We start from the raw sequence: 21,423 nt of genomic DNA, 5'->3' as shown, positions 1-21,423 counted from the left end.
GTTGAGGTACTACCAGTGTGCTGAATTGGCAGTGGTGGGCGGTGCAGAGTAGCGGGTCGTTGTTGCCAGTGCCGTGGTCCAGGAAAGAAGTGATTGCACATTGGCTCACTCGGGTGCTTTGGAAATGAGCTGGAGTACAGACCGGCATATTAAACAGAGGCGGCAGGCAGTGGGGCGAGCCCCCCGTGCGCCAGCTCTTGCAGATATTGGATTTCTTTACATAGGTGATCGCTGTAGGTTGCTCTGGCAGGTGAGACCCCGCAACGCTACCTCTTGAAGATTGGCATGTGGGAGGTGCAGCAGACCTTGCAGTGGTACTTGAGCTGTGGTGTAGGGGGCATATGGAGTAGTAAGGGCTCCCAGGGGGCTGCTGACTTTTATGGGGAACAGGATTGTGTACCTAAACCCTTCTGCTTAGCGTCACTGATAGAGTGTACCCTTTTTTTTTACAGTATACCAACACTACAATTGGACTGCATCATTTGGCAGTGCTGTGGTGGCTGTTTGGGATCTGGCATGCTATTTTTGTTTCGGCACCAGATGTAACCCCGCGCGGCCATGGTTAAGGGGCAACAGAAAATGGAACATCACGTGGGGGCAAAGCCTAAAAAGAGTCAACACGCAATGGGGGTGTCAGTGGAGACTGGAGTACACAGGAGGTGTGACAATGGAGAGCCTATTGGTGGCGAAAAACGGACTCTAGATCATCCCTGAAGGCAGGATTAAAGAGGTGTGGGTGGATGTCTCCCTGGCGAGGGCAGATGTCCGTAAAGTCTGCGAGAGGGTGATGGAAGTTGAACAAAGAGTGAGCACGGTGGAGGATGAGGTTGCGACACTACAGAACAAGGTGAAGGGTTTGGTGGGGGGAGACGAGGACCCTAGAATCAAGAGCAGAGGATCGTTCCCGCAGAAGTAACATCTGTCTGGTTGGGAGGCCAGAAGGTGATGAGGGCCCCGAGTGTGGAATTGAGGCTTCTCCAACTTATTCACGGTAGAGCGGGCGCACTGGGTGCCAGGTCGGCCCCCACCCCCAGGTGGATACCCGGGAGCGATGGTGACTAAATTACCCAATTTCCCGAGATCAGGGCACAATCCTGCAGGAGGCACTCCGAATGGGTCGCTATGAAACGGGCAATGCCAGGAGTTCGATTTTTCCCAACTTCACGGAAGAAGTACAAAAACAGAGGAGGTAATTTGATGCGATTCGGCGCTACTTGCGGGCGGCAAATCTGAAAAATATGCTGATATTTCTGGCAAAAATTAAAGTGCTGGATGAAGGGAAGTCGCATTTCTTTCTGGCGACGCAAGAGGCAGGAAACAGATTGGATATGAGGCTGGCCAATCCGGAGGCATGGAAGTCAAAGGTTTGCGCATAATTGCTGGAACAGATCATGGGCCTCAGATAGGTCGTCATTGGAGACTATGGACTCTGTGCTTCTGATGCTGTTTTTTGCCTCGAGTAGTAAATAGGAGGAGGTTAATTGTGAGCTGTATGAGCAAGTCAAGGGGAGCGCGGAGTGGCTTCCCTCGCAGAGACCTAGGTCCGATGTCCAGAGAAAGTAAAGCAAGTAAAGTAAAGGCGGATGGAGGACCGGCAGGTCCAGTATATTGGGTGTGTGCAGGTGCACAAGAGGTGGAAGGGTGTTCCGTAGCTGGGTGTTGGTCAGAGTGATACCATTAGGTTCAGACAAGTTGAGTTTATGGGGGAGGGGAGATTATATCTTTTAGACCATGACATGGATAGACAGGGGAGGTCGGGCCCGGTGAAACAACAGGCATCAGCCTTGAGGTATCATGTCTAGACTGACTTGGACTTGATTGAACTGTGGGGGAAACACAGGGGCATGTGAGAATACAGAAGGTTTCTCACCCTCTAGTCCCCGGGGATCGATCTCTCAGGTGGCCAGGGCACAGCCATTGCCTTTGGATACAGACCCTGGGGGTGGACCAGAGCGGGAGTATCAACTGGGAGAGGGGTCTTCGGGGAGTGGGACACCGGATGGCGAGACGCAGTATCCCTCCTCCTGTAACACCTTTAATGCATCCTACCAGGTAGTACATGTGGAAACTTTACCCCACCCCCTTTCCCTTCTCCAACACTTCCACATGGACAGCCCGCTCTGAGAGAAAACAGACTCACACCTGTCCTGGACATGTTCCAGTACTATGGTCAGGCTAATACCAACAATCACTCACACCTGACTTCCATTAAACTTCCCCACACCGATAAAAGGCAGAGCACGAGAGCACACTCTGAGAGAGGCAAAACACACGAATGAACAGCAGTTTCGAGGCTGCAGCTGAACAGGCGGAGAAAGATGGGAAACCAATAAGGCCAGAAGGGAAATACCCTTGAACTTTTCGGCAAGAAACATTTACTTTCCATAAACCTTCGAAGCAGGAAGCATAAGGCCCTCCCGCGTAACCAACCAATGTGTGGAGGAGCGCAGCCGCTGGGGTATCGTCCTTGGCTCCAACAGCAAAGAAGCATTAGAGAGATCAACATAGCCGGTGAGTTGGGGAGATCGCTGCAAGACCGGTCTGTGTTGAAGTCAAGGTTGCAAGTGTTAACATTGTAGTACGAGTGCTAGGGAATGAACATTGTTAAACGCGTGTGAAGAAAGACGCGAGTAAAGCTAAACTGCTGATTAATGTTTGAACTTGAGAAGGAAAGATAAGATACCGTTAACCGAGTGGTCCGGCACCATGAGTGTGCTCAATCGAAATTCTGTAAGGTATCCCGCCAAGAGAAACGAAAGCCAAAAGATTGATGAGAATATTATTATGAAGTGAATCGAAGTGGCCCTGAAACGGTTTAAGCAAAACTGTTTGCACATTTGAAAGTCTTCGATTTTGATATCAGGAGGATCCAAGCCCGAACAAGGAAGATCCAAGGTAAAAGCCCGAACGAGGGAGACCAAGAGTAAACACACTGGTACAAAGGCGTCCAAGCCTGAAGAAGGGAGACCATGATAAATACTGGAATCGAGAATTTGTGCATGTGAAGATCCTAATAGAAATGGAACTTTGATATTTCTTTTTTACGACAGGCCCTCTGCAGTAAGACTGTCATTGGAAAAGAGACTTTGGCAGAAGGCCCTGATGTCCATGCTTTGAACTGATCCAACTAAAGAGGGTTGTCCCTGTATACAGCGGTGGTGAAATGTAATCAACAAATATATATAGTCCCCGTTGTGGTAAACTGCTTCAAATACAATTTATAGATGGTGTGTATCTGCAGGGATATCACGCTAGGTATACCCTAAATCAAAAAGACATTCACATATAATTATATATAATGTAGTTAATTCAATTGTGAAGTGATTTTATTCTTGTTCAGAAAATTCAAAAAATAATAGTATTACAATATGTTAAAAGATGACATAATACATAAAGACTATTGCATATAGCAATTGTTCTCCTTCTGATGTCTGTATGTATTATGTCACCTTTTAACATATTGTAATACTATTTTTTGAATTTTCTGAACAAAAATAAAACCACTTCACAAATGAATTAACTACATTATATATAATTATATGTGAATGTCTTTTTGATTTAGGGTATACCTAGCGTGATATCCCTGCAGATACACATCTTCTATGAATTAAGTTCACACTGTATTTGAAGCACTTTACCACAGCAAGGACTATATGAAAAGTTACCTTCATGGTGAGTCGGGTTCTCTTAGTCCAGGCTCTCCCTCCTTCACAACTGGTTGGGAACACCTGCATCCACAGGTGGGCCGGAAAAAAGCTGCTGAAAATGATGGCTGTCACTAGAAGGGGAAGGTCCTACGTCACACGTGTGCCCCTCACGCGCCGGACACACCTTACCCTCACGTCACCAACGGTCCACACCCAGTTTGTGGTTCCGCCAAAGCAGTAGAATTTAAGCACATGCGTACTGCACGGGAAGGCTGGGTGGGTGTTGTGAAGGAGGGAGAGCCTGGACTAAGAGAACCTGAATCACCATGAAGGTCATTTTTCATTTCTCTGTTGTCCTGGCTCTCCCTACTTCCCAAATGGTTGCGACCAGACTAAGAAGCCTTTGAATAAGCAAGGGTAGAGGAGACAGCATGTACAGGATTCAGGCAAACAAGTTGCGGAGAACCTCTTGGCTGAATTGTGCACCATTTCTGGAAGATGTGTCCATAGCATAGCGCTTGCAAAAGGCAAGTGGGGTAGCCCAGGTAGGCGCTTTACAGATGTCTACAATGGGAACGTGCTTGGTAAAGGCTACAGATGCTGCCTTGGCTCTAGTAGAATGAGCCAGAACTCTCTGCGGAGTCGTGAGCCCTTTCAAGTCGTAAGCCTTGGAGATACAGGAGACAACCCCTCTGGCAATAGAAGCCTTTGCAGCTTTATTGCTAGGAGAAGGACCACCGTAGGTAACAACAAGCTGATCTACTTTTCTAAACATTTTGGTCCTTTCAAGGTAGTATAATAAAGTTCTTACTACATCTGGGTTATGCAATTTCTCTTCTGCATGCTGTCTAGGAAGAAAAACAGGAAGACATTTCCTGGTTTAAGTGAAAATCGGAAACCACCTTAGGCATAAAGGAGGGAACCATACACAAGACAAATTTGTGTTTAAGGAACACAATATATAGTTCCTTAGAAGAAACAGCTTGGAACTCCCCAATTCTTCTAGCCGAAGTAATGGCCACTAAGATGGCGGATTTCCAAGTTAGGAATTCTAAATCGCATGAAGCCATAGGCTCAACTGGTTTTTGCATTAGGGCTGCTAAGACCACGTTGAGATCCCACTGAGGTGGAGGTTCGCAAATAGGGGGATTTAAACGTAAAAGGCCCGCAAAGTGCCTTTTAATGGCCTCGTTGGAAAGAGAAAAAGACTTGCGTTCTCTATTCAGGTAAGCACCAATAGCTGATAAGTAATGTTTGCAAGTGTCTACCTTGACACCGGTGGAAACAAGATAAGACATGAAGGACATGACATTATCAATGGAGGCCTTTAGACGGTTAAGGTTTTATTCTAAGGCCCAGTGACAAACGTAACCATTTGCTACAATATTGTTTTAGTGGAAGATTTCCTGGAGGCGGACATAATAGCAATGTTTTGTTCTGACAAATTCAAGTGGGAGAAGGCTAGCTTTACAGGAACCAAGCCTTCAAGTTGAGCAATTGAGGGGAGTGGTGAAGAACCTGCCCCTTCTGTTGAGTCAAAAGATCTCTCGAAAGTGGAAGATCTAAGGGGGCATACCCAGCTAACTCCAGAAGATCTGGAAACCAAATCTGGTGAGGACAGAACAGGGCTAATGAAATCATGGTCAGATTTTGTGACATTTTGATTATCAGCAACATAGTGTGTAACAATGGAAGAGGTGAGGAAGGCATATAGTGCTATATTTGACCAATCCAGATGTAGAGCATCTCCCAGAGACCGAGGACCCTGACCTTGCCTTGATGCAAATTGCAGACAAAGTGTGTTGTGTTGATTGGCAAAGAGGTCTACTGATGGATGGCCCCACTTCTGAAATATCATGTGTGCTACTGATGGTTTCAGCTCCAATTTGTGCACAGCGGACTGTAACCTGATTAGTGCTAACTCTGCCTCGAGATGGGACGCCAACAAGAAAATGTGATTTTGAATGGCCCAATACCACGTTTTTTCTGCTAGGAGAAACGGGGGGTAGGGGCGAGTCCCCCGGCCCCTGCTTGTTGATATAAAACATTGCAGTGGTTATGTCTGTTTGAATTTTCACCACCTGTCCTGGAATTGAGGGAAGAAAAGATTTTAGATGGAAAAATATGGCTCTTGGTTTTGGTACATTTATGTGGTCCTTCCTTTCTTGAGAGGACCAACGACTGAGCTGTTAAGCTTTGAGAATGGGCTCCCCAACCATACTCTGAAGAGTCTGTTATGACTATTTAGTGAAGGGAAGATTGAAAGGGAGATCCCGTTAACAGGTTCTCTGGGGAGTTCCACCCGCGCAGAGAGTCTTGGACATGGCCTGGAATTTTGATCTTTGTTTCCTGGGGATCCGAGAGCTGGTTCCACTTGAGAGCAAGATGCCACTGGGTCGTTCTCATATGGAGCCTTGCAAAGGGAACTAGGTTCATGCAAGAGGCCATGAGGCCCAAGAGCCTTTGAAACCACCAAGCTTTAAGTGACTGCTGAGTGGAGAACCGACCGATAGTTTGTTCGATGGCTTCCACTCTTTCCAAGGGTGGAAAGACTTTGTGTAGAGTAGTGTCTATAACTGCTCCTAAGAATTGGATCCTTTGCGAGGGACTGACTTGGGAGTTTGTCACATTTATGGATAACCCAGTTTGAACAGAGTATTGCAAGTTATTTGCAACTAACTTCTGAAGCAATACCTCAGGAGACTGGGCTTTGAGAAGCCAGTCGTCTAGGTAGGGATATAGATGTACTGTCTGCAACCGAAGAAAGGCTGCCACTGACCCCAGAACCTTTGTGAAAACCCTGAGGTGAAAATATGGATCCTGTCAGTCTACCGATGCCATCCAATCGTTTGGATTTAGGGTAGCCAGAATCTGAGGGATGGTTATCATATGGAAAGTATCCAGAGAAAGACATTGGTTGAGGTCTCAAAGGACCTGAATTGGACAGAATTGGATGTATCCCACCCGATTTCTTTGGGATCAGGAAGTAACGCAAGTAAAATCCCTGATCTATTTCCTCTTGGGGAACCAATAGCATTGCTCCTAGAAGGAGTTTTTGAATCTCTTCCAAGAGCTCCAGGGATGATTTTTGGAGCTTTGGAGGAGAGTAAGGTGGAGCAGCTGGAAGGGCAAGGCGGTACCCATGACGAACAATATTTAGAACCCACTCCTCTTCAGTAACGGTTTTCCAAAAAAGGAGGAAGTTGGAGAGCTTTCCTGCTACCCGGAATGTATGCTCCTGGATGATGGATGCAGCAGAAGGTAAGTACATGCCCTGGGCAAAAGTCAAATAGACGACTTCTGCCGCCGAACAGAATCAGAGGCAGAGGGGGGGCCGATTTATTCCTGGGCATACATGCCTTGACGTTTTGGTGATATGGTTGTTTCATCGAGATGGAGCTGAGAGTTTTAGCTGCTGTGACATTTCTGTCATCGAATGGAAGGTCAAGCAGCTTCTCCTGGATATCCTGGTAAAGGGAAGAGGCAGTCCGCTATACAGGTCTGCACATGCAGACTGCACTAGTAACTGCCCTAACAGTTGTGTCAGTTAGATCTTTAATGACTTGCAGTTGTTGCATACCAGCTTCTGTGCCTTCAGAGATCCAGTAAGAGAACTTGTCTGCAGCTTCCTGAGGTAGCATGTCAGTGAAATGCTCTAGATTCTCCCAGTTAAGGATATTAAATCCCACCAGAAATGTAGCAGTGTTAATCTGTCTAAGTTGTAAGGGAGAGGAGGTGTAAGACTTCTTACCTTAGGTCTCCAATATTTTTGCATTTTTGTCCAGCCCTGGAGAAGGGCCTTTGTTCTTTATGCCTAGTGCAGCAGAGACTACTGTTGATTGAGCTGGCAGATTTCCCATGAGAATGAAGGGTTCGTCCTTGGGCACCTTGTATTTATTATCAAGGGCCTTGGAGATGTGGGGATCGGAATGAGGTTTACTTAACGAGCTAGAGCTTGTTCCATGACGGACAATTCCCAAAAACACCAGCCGGGTTCAGGCTTATCCTTTGGGAGGATTTAAAGAGACTACATGGCTTCAGTGAATGTCATTGAACACTTTGGAGGGTGAATGAGTGGTGTCCTCCTCTGAATCTGAGTCAGTGTCCTTTGACATTTTCTGTTTTTTTGGGTGGAGGAGCAGGGTCCACATTGTCCACTGGTACCAGTAAAGGGTTGGGAGTAGGGTCAACTGGAATGATCCCTGCGGTAGTATTGGTGACATTTTGTACTTGATGCGTTGAGCCAAGAATTCGAGGAAGGGCTCAGAAAGCATAGTTTCCAGCACAGTGTTAGTCATGTCGTTTGCCATTTGGCAAGGGCTAGGTAAGGGTTCCTTCAATGTTATAGGAGAAGTAGAAGAATCGTTTGCATCAAGCGGTTGGCTACAATTTAAAATGTTCAACACCACCAGTCTAGGCACCTGAATGTTGGTTAGAACCAGTTGGGCTGCAGGTTGTGATGGCCCCAGTGCAGGTTGGCTCAAATTGTCCTCAGACTGAGGAGAACATTGAGGCAAAATGTGAGGAGTCTGAGCTCTCAAAGGAGTGCTCAGCAATTGTTCTGGTGGAAAAGTAAAAAAATATGAAGCGTCAAAAGTCTTCTGAGTCAGACATTAAAGTTGAATTTTTGTTCTGGCTCTGCTACCGAGACACAGGAGATTTCTTCAGTTTGTATTTTCACAGAGAATTCGGTACCGGACTAGGTCTTGAATGAGAGTATTTATGCCTCTTATTAGAGGACTTATGAGATTTCCTTGGTACCGAGGAGCACACAGGCTCAACTCTTAGTACCAAAGTACCAGATGTTTTATGTGCAGAAGCCAACTTGGCTTTGTTCGATACAGGGGAATCGGAATGGACCGAATCAATCCCCAGAGCCCCGAACCTCTTTGCACAAGGGTTTTGCCGGTACCGTTGTTATATTATCCGAAGTAAAAAACTCTTCCGGTACCGGGTGAGTCTTCTGTGACCCTTTCCCACCCAGAGGTACTTTCAGGTGAATGGGCTGGAGGTTTCCCCCTGAACGGTCCCATGAAGACTCTGGAACTGAGAAGGCAGTCTTCCCTTGGGTACCAACAGCCAGTGCTGAAACTAGTACCTCACCTGAAGGTATAGTCCCCCCCTCTTAACGATATCGGCCTCCCTCCTGTTCCGAACGAAGTCCTCGGTTGCCTTCAGTACCGGTCCCAGCTTGGACATGGAAAGAAGGCGAGTCCACAGAGACCTCTGGTGAATTCCACAGCAAAATATGCAGGTACTCACCAAGTGATGTATACCTAGACAGCAGACACACGCATAGTGGGGATCGGCCGCTTAAAAATGCTTCTGGCAATGGATGCACTGCTTGAAGCCTGTCGCATACGGCATGCATAGAGGGAGGCACCGCAAATAGAACAAATAAAACAAAGAAACAATCACTAGGAAAAAAGGGATGGACAGCCAAAGGAACGGGCAGAAAAGGGAGTCGCAGCGCTGCAAAAAATTCTGACCAGCCGAGTATGCGGAAAAACAGGAACTGGGTGTGGACCGTTGGTGATGTGAGGGTAAGGTGTGGGCCCGGCACGCAGCAGGACGCATGCGTGATGTAGGCCTTTCCCCTTCTAAAACTCTAAGTGACAGCTATCTTTTTCAGCCAACTTTTCCGGCCCGCCTCCGGATGCAGGCGTTCCCAACCAGTTGGGAAGGAGGGAGAGCCAGGACGACAGAAATATATTTGTTGATTATGCTTCGAACTGTGTCCTCGTGGCAGAGAAGCCAGAGTGTGTGCAAAGCTCGAACGTGCCACCTTGCCCAGTGCTAAAAACGTGGGTAAGGGAGGCAAACTGCTCAACCGTCTGGACATTTTTAACACTTTTCTTTGTTGCATACATTATTGTCCCATACCCTTTTGTATTTAGAAGGAAGGATTGGCTATAGGTATTTTAGTATAGGCCCTTTTATTTTGATAGACCCGACTAGGACTGCGTTACTATTTGATGGTTGTAGCTTGCTCCTATCCTTAGATTTAGGTCAGATAGGCGTTTAACCAACCCACTGATTTTCAATAAATACCCTTGAACTGAGATCACTTGTGTCTGTCTTCACTGTTTGATATCATGTCTTACCTACAGGCAGGAACTGGTTTACCCCTGCCATTCTAAAACCCATGATTCATATTCTCCCCTGGAATATCTCACCATAGGGTGGGTTTACAGATACTACATATTTAGGGTGGAGTTCTGTCGGATCATTCCCCACTGATTGCAACATTACAGAGACCACTCCGGAGGCCAGCAATTTCGCTGTGGAAGTTTCAGGTGGGGCATTAAAGGATGCAGCCGCTTCACTGCAGGAGGAAATTGTTAATTTTTTCGAGGTAAATGAGGGATCAGTAACTGATGTGTGGAAGCAGTGGGAGGCATTCAAGGTGACACAGAGAGCTGTGTATTTCCTCAATTGCTGGGTCCGGAAGACACTAGCGGAGTTCCTGACCAAGGCTGAAACGTCAAACACCTGCAAGGAGAGTTGGCAAAGTGGGGAATTGAATACGTATCAGACGGTACAGCAGTCTCAGTCCAAGTTTGAGTAGGCCCAAAATACTACAAAGTTAAACGGGGAAGGAGAGAAAGCAGGTCGCTTGTGATCATGGATTATACGGCGGGAACAACCCAACTCGATAATTACCCAGATTTGGGATCAGAACAGAGATATAGCCATCTCCCAACAGCAAATACATGAGGAGTTCCACTCGTATTATGGAAGATTGTACACTAGCGAGGGTACCTATTCTGACTTGGAATCCACATAGCTGGTGAAGCTCCCCAGATTGATGCATGACTAAGGAAGAATTGGATGCGCCTATACAGGAGGAGGCTGAAATTTACACTATTAAAATCATGTAGCAAAATAAGGCGCCGGGAAGTGATGGGTTTTCCGTTGAGCTCCATCGAGTCTATGCAGATCCACTAGTGCCCCAACTCGGGAGTTTGAGAATGCATTCCAGACAGATCCTTTACCGGGGAACTTGGGTGAAGTAGTGATCATAGGCCTACTTAATAAGGGCCGTGCCCTGCAGGAATGTGCTTTTTATAGACTCATTTAATTATTTTATTATGAAAGGTCAATGCTAAAACTGGGTAAAATGCTAGCAACTAGACTGGCCAAGACAGCGCCCGGTCTGGGGCAATCAACCCAATGCTGCTTTATAGGGGTCTGTAATAAGACCATGAATCTGTGCCAATTACACCATGTTAAGGATCAAATGCAGGGCTCAGGATGGGAATTGGTTATTGCGTTGCTTGATGCGGTTAAAGCGCTTGATTCAGTGGAATGGGCATGGTGGTTTAAAGTTATGAAAGCATTTGGCTTTCGAGCACGAATGTTAGGTTGGCTACAACTCCTGTACACCAGGCCCACCACGCGAGTTAGGATTGGGAATTGGGTGTCATTGAGATGGAAATTAGAGTGGGGCATGCAACAGGGTTGTCAGTTATCACCTCTTTTGTTCTCTTTGGAGTTAGAACCGCTGGCTCAGTACTTTCGGATGTACATTAGGGAGACAGGTATAAAGGTGGCAGAGGTACTCCGTAACATTTTATTATATGCAGACGGCATATTCTTATACCTTTCAAACCCTCTGTCCTCGAAGCTCTAGCCAACTTCAGGAAGTAATTAGGCTTTCAGATTAATAGAGATAAATCGTGTTATTCCCTCAGGCAGTGTTGTGTGAAAAACAGAGGAGTTTCTGGATTGGGGCCTCAAATGGGAGTCGGAATAGTTTCGGTACTTGGGGGTTCAGATATTTCATAAGGTTGAAGACAAATTTGTATACAATACAGAGAGGGCGTTTTCAGGTACAGCTGATGCCATTGTCTTTTGGAAGACATTGCAGATTTCTTTGAAAGGGTGGTTAGCATTTTGCAAAATGGTGGTGCTCCCCAGACTATTATATTTCTTTACAAATATTTCGTACCCAATTAAGAAAATGTTCTTTAAGGTGTTCGATGAAAGGATTTGAGAATTATTGTAGAACCAGGGGCTCTGCGGACATTGGGATGCAGACATAAGGAAGGGAGGGTTGAATCAACCAGATTTTGAAATGTACTATATAGCAGCCCAGTTACAATCAGTGGCCAAGTAGGATTCCTCAATGGAGGGGAAGTTGTGGCTTTATTGGCGGGGGGTGGTGGGGTTAAATTTCATATGGTCCAAGGGCACCTCCATTGTTTTCTAGGTGATAAAAGACCTATGGCAGGGATTGCTGCATAAACTGAAGGTGACAGGCCTTTACAATGCTGAGTTGTCCATAGGGTTTGATACGCAAATGTTGATATCCTGGAGGCCCATCGGATTGGCCATGTTAGCAAGGAGCAATTGCAAAGTACAGAGGGATCCATTTAAATGTGGGAAGCTTTTGGCATTTGATCAGTGGCAGTTGACATTTGGTATGTTACCTGGACACTTTCTCGCATATCCCCAGATAGGAAGGAGACTGCCGGAATTGTGGGACAGCTTTCCAGATGAATTAGAGACGAGCACCTTGATGCAGATATTGATGAAGATGAAAGGGGGCGGGGGATCACAGGATATCTAGATTATATGCAGCCCTGCAAACGGCCTAACCCAGAGAGGAACTGGTGGTCCAAAGTAAATGGGAACAGGATGTTAGCTACTGCATTATAGAGAAACAATGGTCCCACATATGGGAACAGGTGAAGAAAGTTTCTGGAAATGCACGCTTCCAGTTAATTCAATTTAATTATCTACATAGTGTACATGACCCCAGCAAGATTGGACAGAATTAACCCGTTGGTACCACATGAATGCCCCTGATGTAAATCGGGGTCTGCTGGCTTTTGGCATACGATTTGGAAATGCCAGGTGATATGCAGATATTTGAGAGTAGTGAATGTTCCTGACTGTTTAGTGTGACACGAACTCAGCCTAATTTAAGACAGCTTTTCATATCACATACGGCCTGTACCCACTGAAGCAATGAAAGATGCCCTTCAAACATACAGGACACTGTAAACACAGAAGGTTAGTGTGACACTTGCTTAACAGATATTTGTAGGCTCTGCAAGAGCAGCCGATGTCCAGGAAGTGGTACTTTCCTGTTCTGGCAGATGAGCAACCACAAAATCGCAGCTTGTTTTAACTTCACACCATTAGGTGCTATCTGAGAACAGCCGTTTGACCTCACGCGGAGCGTCACATCTTATAAGGTTTCGCAAACAAAAACATTGTACACATTCGCACAGTTAGGACCATAGAGTACCACAGAGGAACATAGGTAACGAGTGAGATGTCTCTTGAAAACAGACAGCCGACTAATATAACCCGCAGAAGCATAGCATGCGTAATGCTGCAGAGCTTCACGAATGCCATAGAGTACAGTGACGGCATTTACTAAACGGGTACAGAGATCTCACTGTGAGGTGCAAGAACCCCACCTAATGTAGTTTTACATAGGAGGCCTAACTCAAACAAACACAGTGACACACTAGCTCCAGCCCTCACTGTTCCAAATAGACAGGATGAAGGCACAAATGCAGGGCCAAAACAAAGAGGTGATGGCTGGAAGGTTTAGACTGAATCTTAACCACTGGCATTGCTCGGGGCAACCCTCCAGACCATCGTTCTTCGCCTGCCAAGCCATTACAGAAGGGGAAAGACCATATGCAAATCAGGCTTGGCCCCACCCCAAAAGGGGAAGTCCAGCCCGAACTGCTATGTCACATCCCTTCTGCACGAGACCACAAGCATCCCCAAACATGTTTCACCCTTGTTGGGGCTCATCAGTGAGGAGAAGCTTGGGTCTCTAGGCCCAGCAGGCACGGGACCCACGTCTGGGCATACCCGTCCCACTCGGGGTGACAAAGCAAAAACAAAGAGGTGATGGCTGGAAGGTTTAGACTGAATCTTAACCACTGGCATTGCTCGGGGCAACCCTCCAGACCATCGTTCTTCGCCTGCCAAGCCATTACAGAAGGGCATCCTGCCCTTAATCTGTTCTTTGACAGTTTGTCAGATCTTGAACTACATCAGCATGTGAAAAGTCCTACGCATAAGCTAGGCAACATGCTGGATCTGATTTTCACCAAAAAATATTTCTTGATTGTACAGTCAGTCAAACCTATATTGTGGTCCAACCACTTTTTGGTCTCCCGTCTGCTTGAGGCAGTGGGGATGCAACCTAAGATCCCTGCGGGAAGAATCTGGCAGCGCACATTGTGTTCCACAGACACCCAAGGCATGGTCTCCTCAGTTAGCGGCATTCAACACTGTCAACCACCCCATCCTGCTGTCCCACCTTGCCCAGATGGGAATATCTGAGGAGGTACTAGCCTGGTTCACCTCATTCCTGGCAGATCGCACCCAGACCCTCTCTATGCCACCTTTTCTTTCTCCCCCATGTCATCTCAGTTGTGGAGTGCCGCAAGGCTCCTGCCTGTCTCCGATTCTATTTAATATCAGTATTTGGGCCCTTGTGCGTCTCATCCGCTCCTTCTGCATCAGATGCTACTCGTATGATGGCGACACTCAGATCCTGATCCGATTAGATCTCGGTCAGGCTGAGATATCGTCGTGCCTGCTGTGATGTCTGGAGGCCGTGGGGGAGTCGATGAACCGCAACTGGTTCAAATTGAGACAAAACTGAGGTGCTGGTGGTGAGCTTTCCCCCTGATCCTAGACTTTTTCTTCCATTTCTGACCTTCATCTCTGGGTCCTTTCCCTGTTATGGGGGGGCAAGGTGAAAAACGTGGGTGTAGTTTTATCTGCATCTTTATCTATGGACAAGCAAGTAACAGCTGTGTGCCAATCCGGCCACTTCCAGAACAAAGTACTAAAGAAATTGCTTCCCATGATTCCCGCCCCTCTTCGTCCACCAGTGGTGGCAGCCATGGTGATATCCCGGCTGGATTACTGCAATTCTCTTTACTTGGCACAACCGAAGGGACTGACCCAACGATTGCAATGACTGCACATCTTTGCAGCGCACATGGCAACAGGCACGCCCTATGGGGCTCTCATATCTCTGGTTCTTCGAGCCCTGCATTGGCTCCCGGTGACCCAACGTGTCAATTTCATCGTCCATCGTGCCCTCCATGACCAGGGTGCCCTCCATGACCAGGGTGCAGAATACCTTCAGGCTAAGTTTACCTGTTACCAACCCAGTCGCAGGTTGCGCTCTGCCTCAGATGAACTGCTGGTGGTGGTTCCTACCTACCAACAGGTATGGATTGGAGGATGAGACTTCTCCATAGCAGCTGCGGTGCTGTGGAATGAACTCCCACTGGCCATTAAGAACATCTCTAACTACTTGGCCTTTAGAAAGGCTGTTAAAACATTCTTATTTTAGGATGCGTTCTGCTTTGGTCCTGGCTGCGGACCCCAACCTCTAGCGCCAAGATACCCCAGGGTGATTGTGCGCTTTAGAAATTGGCTTAAAAGAAGAAGAAAATGGTACTTGATACATATATATAGCCCAGCACAAAAAGGGAGAAAAAAAAGCCCTGCAGACTTGCCAGTCAATTGAAGCAAGTGGGGCTGAGGAGGAGTGCAGAGCAGCAGCACAGGAGCGAGACAGCCAGTCTCAGCTGAGCAGAACTCAGTCAACCCAAGAAGGAGCGATTTCATTTGGATCACACTCCGCTCTAAACATAAGTGACAGGTGGGGGCTTGCTGTGTGCATGGAGACTGATGGTGTATATTATAGTGTAGCATAACTTAATGAGAGATAAAGGTTACACATGCTGTTAAAACTAAAACCACCACTTGTTCTATTGTTGATCTATTCAAACATGCTCTTTGCCCACAATGGCAATCTTGTTTATAGGTTTTATGTTATATCTGCTTTTGCATTAGCTTGTTTAATGAAAATGAGAACCCTCAGGAGATACGAGGTCATATTAAATGCATTAACATTATTACTCCTGTGTCAAGTGTATGATTCAAAGTAATGCATCAGAGTTGTATCTCCGAGTCCACGAACTTTACAATTCCTGACTGTACAGATTTAATCGTGTTGATAAGTACATGAACCTAGGCATGCCTGTCTTTTAGCACTGAGACACAGCCTAGGGTGAGTGTTGACATGAATGGCTGATGACCAGGTGTCTGTTTTCACAGCCCCAAATGAGGTGGAGATAAGAGGCTCATGGTCACGCATAATCATAGTCAAATCAAGACAGATGGCACCCCACGCAGAAGGGGACTTCTTAGAGATGATCGTAACATTGCTAATAACCACCTCATGCCCCAGTCATGATAAACAGACTGGGAAAAAATATTTTTTCTAAAATGCTTTTTAATCAAAAGAGGTTAGGTGGGTACAGAAGATGCCCCATTAGAAAATCAATATTCCCATCCATTGCAGTACGGCAGTGTTCAATTGGCCTAGCTTATCACACCGTCAGGGAGTTAATATAAACTGTGCAGTGGCGATTGGGCACTTACTAAAAACCCCAGCCAACAAGGTAAATAACATGTATGCAACTCTCCTGATAAGGGGAGACTTAAAGACCACCCAATAAAACATTGTCCCAGTTAAGTGAGCAAGATAAAAGGGAGCAATTTAGTGACATCCACTTATCAATCACTAGGCAGGAGACCTGCAGAGAGACACAAGACGGCTAACAAGGATAGTAAGCCAGACAAGGAGACACCAGGAAGGGAGACCCTCAAAAGGAAGGGGATTGTTTCAAGGTAAAAAGGATGGTAAAATACAGACAACATCTTTCACCAACAGAGGAGGAAAAATGCCCAGAGCATGAACCAAAGAATGGGAAACCTACAGGAGATGGCGATGCCCCACAGTGGCAAGTCACTCACAGGGGTAGACCATCTTGGGTGAACCTAGGGGGTCACTCTCAGTTTAGACCAACAGACTGATTTCAGAGACAGAAAACACATGACGTACACAAAAGTATGGCACTGATGAGGGTTAATCTTATTCCTCACAGGCAAAGACGCCAGGCCGTTCTAAAACTGAGGGGGAAGGATGTGAAAGTTGAGAAAAAACCCACAACAACCCTACAAAGTTTCACAGAATGCAGAGTCCACGCACTCATCAAATCATTCCCAAGACTAAGCAACACAGACTGGATAAAGGTCCTGTTAGATTATGGGTCTGATATTTCCATATTTGAATGCAGCCACAAGGCACTGTTGGAGCATACACAGGGACACAAAAATGCCAAATAATTACACCCACTGGGCAAACATTAGCAAATAATGAAGTGTATTTTGTAACCATTCAGCTGGAAGGTGAACATCTCAAAGAGATTGAAACACTGTTTTGGCCGCCGTTACATATCCAATATAAAGGACTTTTAGCATTTCAAGTTTGGCCACCATGTGAGACAGGCAGCAAGAGTTGAAGAGGTAGTGATGCCTGCGTTTTCAAAAGATGTGAGTGGGGAACTAGTAAAATGAGATGCACAAGACTGGGCAACATTGGCAACAGTGCATCGGTTTAAAAACCATGTAGGGCATGATCTGGAATGTCCAGTGCATGTGATTCCATTGCTGCAACCAACCCCACCACGGAGGCAGTATCCAGTCAAGCCACAAGCAATTGCCCACATGCAAACCATAGTGGACCAACTAATGGACCAGGGGGTAATTATAAAGGAAGGAAGCCCACTAACAGTCCGGTGCTGCCTGTTTTAAAGCCCAGAGGTTTTATTGTGGATTTTAGAATTTATAATGCCCATTATAAGAAAGAGGCAGTCCAAAACCAACATAGTTCTGGACTTCTAGCCAATTTACACAGATGCAAATATAAAACAAACCTTGTTCTAGGCAATGGGCATTTCACAAAACCATTGTGTAGAAAGCAAGAAATGCACTGTATTCACTTTTAAGGGAACGCATTTCCAACTCACTAGAATAATGCAGGAGTAAAAGAATTCGCCCAGCAGATTCTCAAGTAGAATACAGAGTTTGCTGGCAAACATTCATAACTGTTGAAAATATGTAGATGACATTTACATCACCATGATAATCTCAATGAACACTTGCAACAAGTAGACATAGTCATTCACACATTGGCTGCAAAAGGGTACCTGATTAAGTTCAAGAAATCAAGAATAGCTAATTGTGAAGTTACCTTCTTAGGGTTCACGCTTTCAGATGAGGGTAGAGGCTTGTCAGCAGATTTTCTTAAGTGTGCCAGGATACGGCCGCCTAACATACTTAGGCAATTTTAGGGCATTTTAAACATTTTTTATTGTTATTTGAGTAACAAGTAATCTTTAACAGACATAGTAGAAAAAGTGCATACAATAATTCATTTAAAATGTCATTTAAAATGTAAATTAGATTTATATATAAAAAAAACTTTCAAATCAGAGAAGAGAGAGAAATGTAAACAAGCTGCCAAGCTAAAACTTCTTTTAAGAAATGAAATTAAATGAATCGCAGCAGTCATCCATTTGTGGTGGCCAAACGAGTTCATAATAAACTGCCATACTCTACAGTGTGAACCTGAATAAAGGGTTGGACTAAGTGCCCAAAGTATGACATTAGCCTCGCCTCTAATGATTTACTTTTTTATTTTATTGAATGAAATTGTTTTAGTTGAATTAACAACTTTTTAAATTGTTTACATTCTCATTGTCATTTCACATGATTATACACAAGTTACTTGATCATTTAGGCACATACACAGCTTACATTGAGCAGTCAATCTAAAGGAAACAAATATAGACGCTATAGTAAGCAATATATTCACAGTATTGAGTAAAACCATTTTCACACAAAAAGATTTGCTTAAACAAAATAAATATAATTATATCAACACTGAGTATGTAGAATGTTTAAAATTTGCTTTAAAAATGACCATATATCATTGTTTGTAGTGCTTTGACAGCATGACAATTTAAGTAGAAAAGGCAAAAACTACATTGTGCCTAAATGTTGAAATCATTCCATCGTGACACCTTAGATCTGAATGGCATCAGACTTTCTCTCGTCTAATAGTCATTATTAACCAAATGATAACAAGTTAAGTTCTTTCAGAAATTGTATGGCATCTATAATAAGTGAGGTATTGGAAGTATTAAATATTGCATCCCATAGTTCATCTTTGGTCAATTGTGATCTATGCTTAAAATGTTTATAAAGATAGCGAGTTCTTATGTCTAACAGCGATGGACAGTCTACTAGAAGATGTCTTGTTGTCTCCATGGATTCAGCGTCTTTACAATAAGTGCATGTTCTAGATAAATATGCCGAGTGATTATATGAAGCTAATTTGTCTTTGGTAGGGAGTAAGTTGAACCGAAACCGCAAGAAAGCATCAGCATACTTTCTATCAGGAAATTTAAATAGATATTGTGGTAGAACATTAACAGCTCGCAATTGGAAGGCACCTTTTTTAAATGCTTGATATACCTTGATCTGCTCGATGGTATTAATCCAATCGCTTCTCCATAATAGTTTGGCATCATCAGGAAATTTGAATAGTTGTCCTAATGATATATCTGCTTCTTTTAGTATTAAAAGACAACATTTTTTCCATTCTAAAAGTGGTTTAAACATCGGTTTATCTAGAACTTTTTTGAGTACAGGAAATAGATTCATGGTTGTATCATTAGCAATTAACCATTTCCTGTATAAAGCTAGCATGAGCCAGGAAACTGAAGCATTAAGCGATACAAGACCCAGTTCGAATCTGATGAGGGCAATAGGAGTACAAGCAGGAACCGGTAGAATCTGTTTCCAATAGATGCCCTCAATGATGTCCCACTTGACAGCCTTGGGATTCATTTTAGTTTGGCTTCCATAAATCATTGTTGGCACAACCTTCTGTAAGTAAAAAATCCTAGACGGGATGATAGAGAATTTCCCATAATTCCTTTGTAGTGCTTTACCCTGTATAGCAAGTAGTCTCGTTTTAGCCGCAATCTCACCTGGTATGGTGTGTCAAGAGGATGTGTATTCAGATTCACACCCAGATATTTGTATTCTTGAACATGATTTAGGTTGCAGCTTCCTAGTTTCCAGATGAAATTGTACTTAGTTGATGAGCAAAGATGCTGTAAAATAAGTATATTGGATTTGGATGTATTAATTATTAATTCATTTCTAGTGGCATATTCTGATAGTGCCAGAAGTTTTCTCTGCAACCCAAACGGCATTCTATATATTAATACAAGATCATCTGCATACAATAGATATGATATTTCCTGGTCATCTAGTTTTTGGTGGAAATGAGAGAGTAGAATTAAAAGCAGCACAAATGTCATTAATATAAAAGTTAAACAAAATTGAAGCAAACAGACATCCTTGTTTTAGGCCAGAATCTGTTCTGATTGACTCCGATAACAACCCATTTGATGTAAGTTTAATTCTTATGGTGTTTTCAGAATAAAAATGTAAGAATTAAAAACCTAATGTATAAAGTGCATTCCGCGTCTGAGTTTTCGCCATAAAACTTGTCTCGACACTGAATAGAATGCTTGCTTAAAATCTATAAAAGCAATAAAAACTGGCTGTTTAGTTAAAATTGCTTGTTGTTTTATAATTGATAAAATTAATAGATTTAATGTCGTGCCAATTCCTGCAACAAACCCTGATTGGTTTACATCAAAAAGATGTTGTTTGGTCAGCCATTTAGAGAAGTCCCGGAGGACCAGCGTTGCAAATTTTTTTCCAGCAACATCAAGTAGCACTATGGGTCTGTAATTGGTCATATCAGACCTGTTACCTTTTTTAAATATAGGAATAATGATGGCTTGTTGCCAGGATGGTGGAATTTGATCTGTTTCTATAACTCTCGTGAAGATCATTTTTAAACACATTTGCCCCCAGCTCAGGATTTCTTTTTAGCATTGCATTAGTAAGCTGGTCAGGACCCGGGGCTCTTGCTCTTGATGTGCTTAGTTTTTTTTATTATTAGTAAGATATCTAATTCATTAAATATAAAATCTGATAGAATCGGAATGCTTATGGGATCTAGATTGTGATTCAGATCTGCTTTTTGTAGTAACAATTGAAAGTGACTAGACCATACCGATTCTGCTATAGGGTTCAACAAAATAGATCTATGTCCATTAGGAGGCACATTATTAATCACTTTCCAGATCTCACCAGTAGATTTGCTAACTAATACTTTTAGCATAGTTTCAGCTTGTTCCTGATTGTAATTGTACACAATTTGTTTGATTTTATTTTTGTATTGGCTTTTTATTTGATTTCGAAATACCTTGCAAGCCTTAGCCGATGAACTCCTGTCTCATTTCTTTCTTCAAATTCAAAACTTGTAATAAACGTGGGTGTTTATGCGCGTAGGTGTTGCGAGCCAACCTACTTGTTTCTTGATTTAGAATTAAAACGCAGTCACTATAAAAAAAAACGCTAGGAGATGGAGAGTGAAGCTGGTTTGCTTCTAGAATGTTTTTTTGGAGTTTTGCTATTTGGGCAGGATACCATTCAAGACGGTTGCCTTCATTATTTATATCAAGAGGGAAAGTATAATGATCGCGATTTTCGACATCATGAGGCAACCAGGAAACTTCAAGGATGTTATGATCACTAAGTTTGGTGGGTATAACATGGAAAGACGCTATCAATGCATTTGCTTCAATTGAAATGTAGACATAGTCTAGTATAGATTCTCTATTATTTCGGTTCCACGTTGGCTTTGCCGGCGAATCTTCTGGCGATGATCCATTTAACATAAAAAGGTTTCTTGAAGCTGCCAATTTAGACCATCTATATGCTCTTGAATTGTACTTCATATTAGTGAGCATACAATCAAGTTTAAAATGCCCCACAATGATTACCGTTT

The 21,423-nt window shown here is 44.1% G+C and overlaps 1 protein-coding gene across 2 annotated transcripts in view; it reads right to left on the bottom strand.

Annotated features, from left to right (window-relative positions):
• The window catches only part of USO1 (USO1 vesicle transport factor), a 1,608,467-nt gene that overhangs the window by 946,223 nt on the left and 640,821 nt on the right, over positions 1 to 21,423 (bottom strand). The window lies entirely within an intron of this gene.

Source organism: Ambystoma mexicanum, chromosome 6q (assembly GCF_040938575.1).
Source record: "Ambystoma mexicanum isolate Mex_15411 chromosome 6q, UKY_AmexF1_1, whole genome shotgun sequence".
Taxonomy (NCBI): domain Eukaryota; kingdom Metazoa; phylum Chordata; class Amphibia; order Caudata; family Ambystomatidae; genus Ambystoma; species Ambystoma mexicanum.
This window is presented reverse-complemented; position numbering and strand designations above follow the sequence as displayed.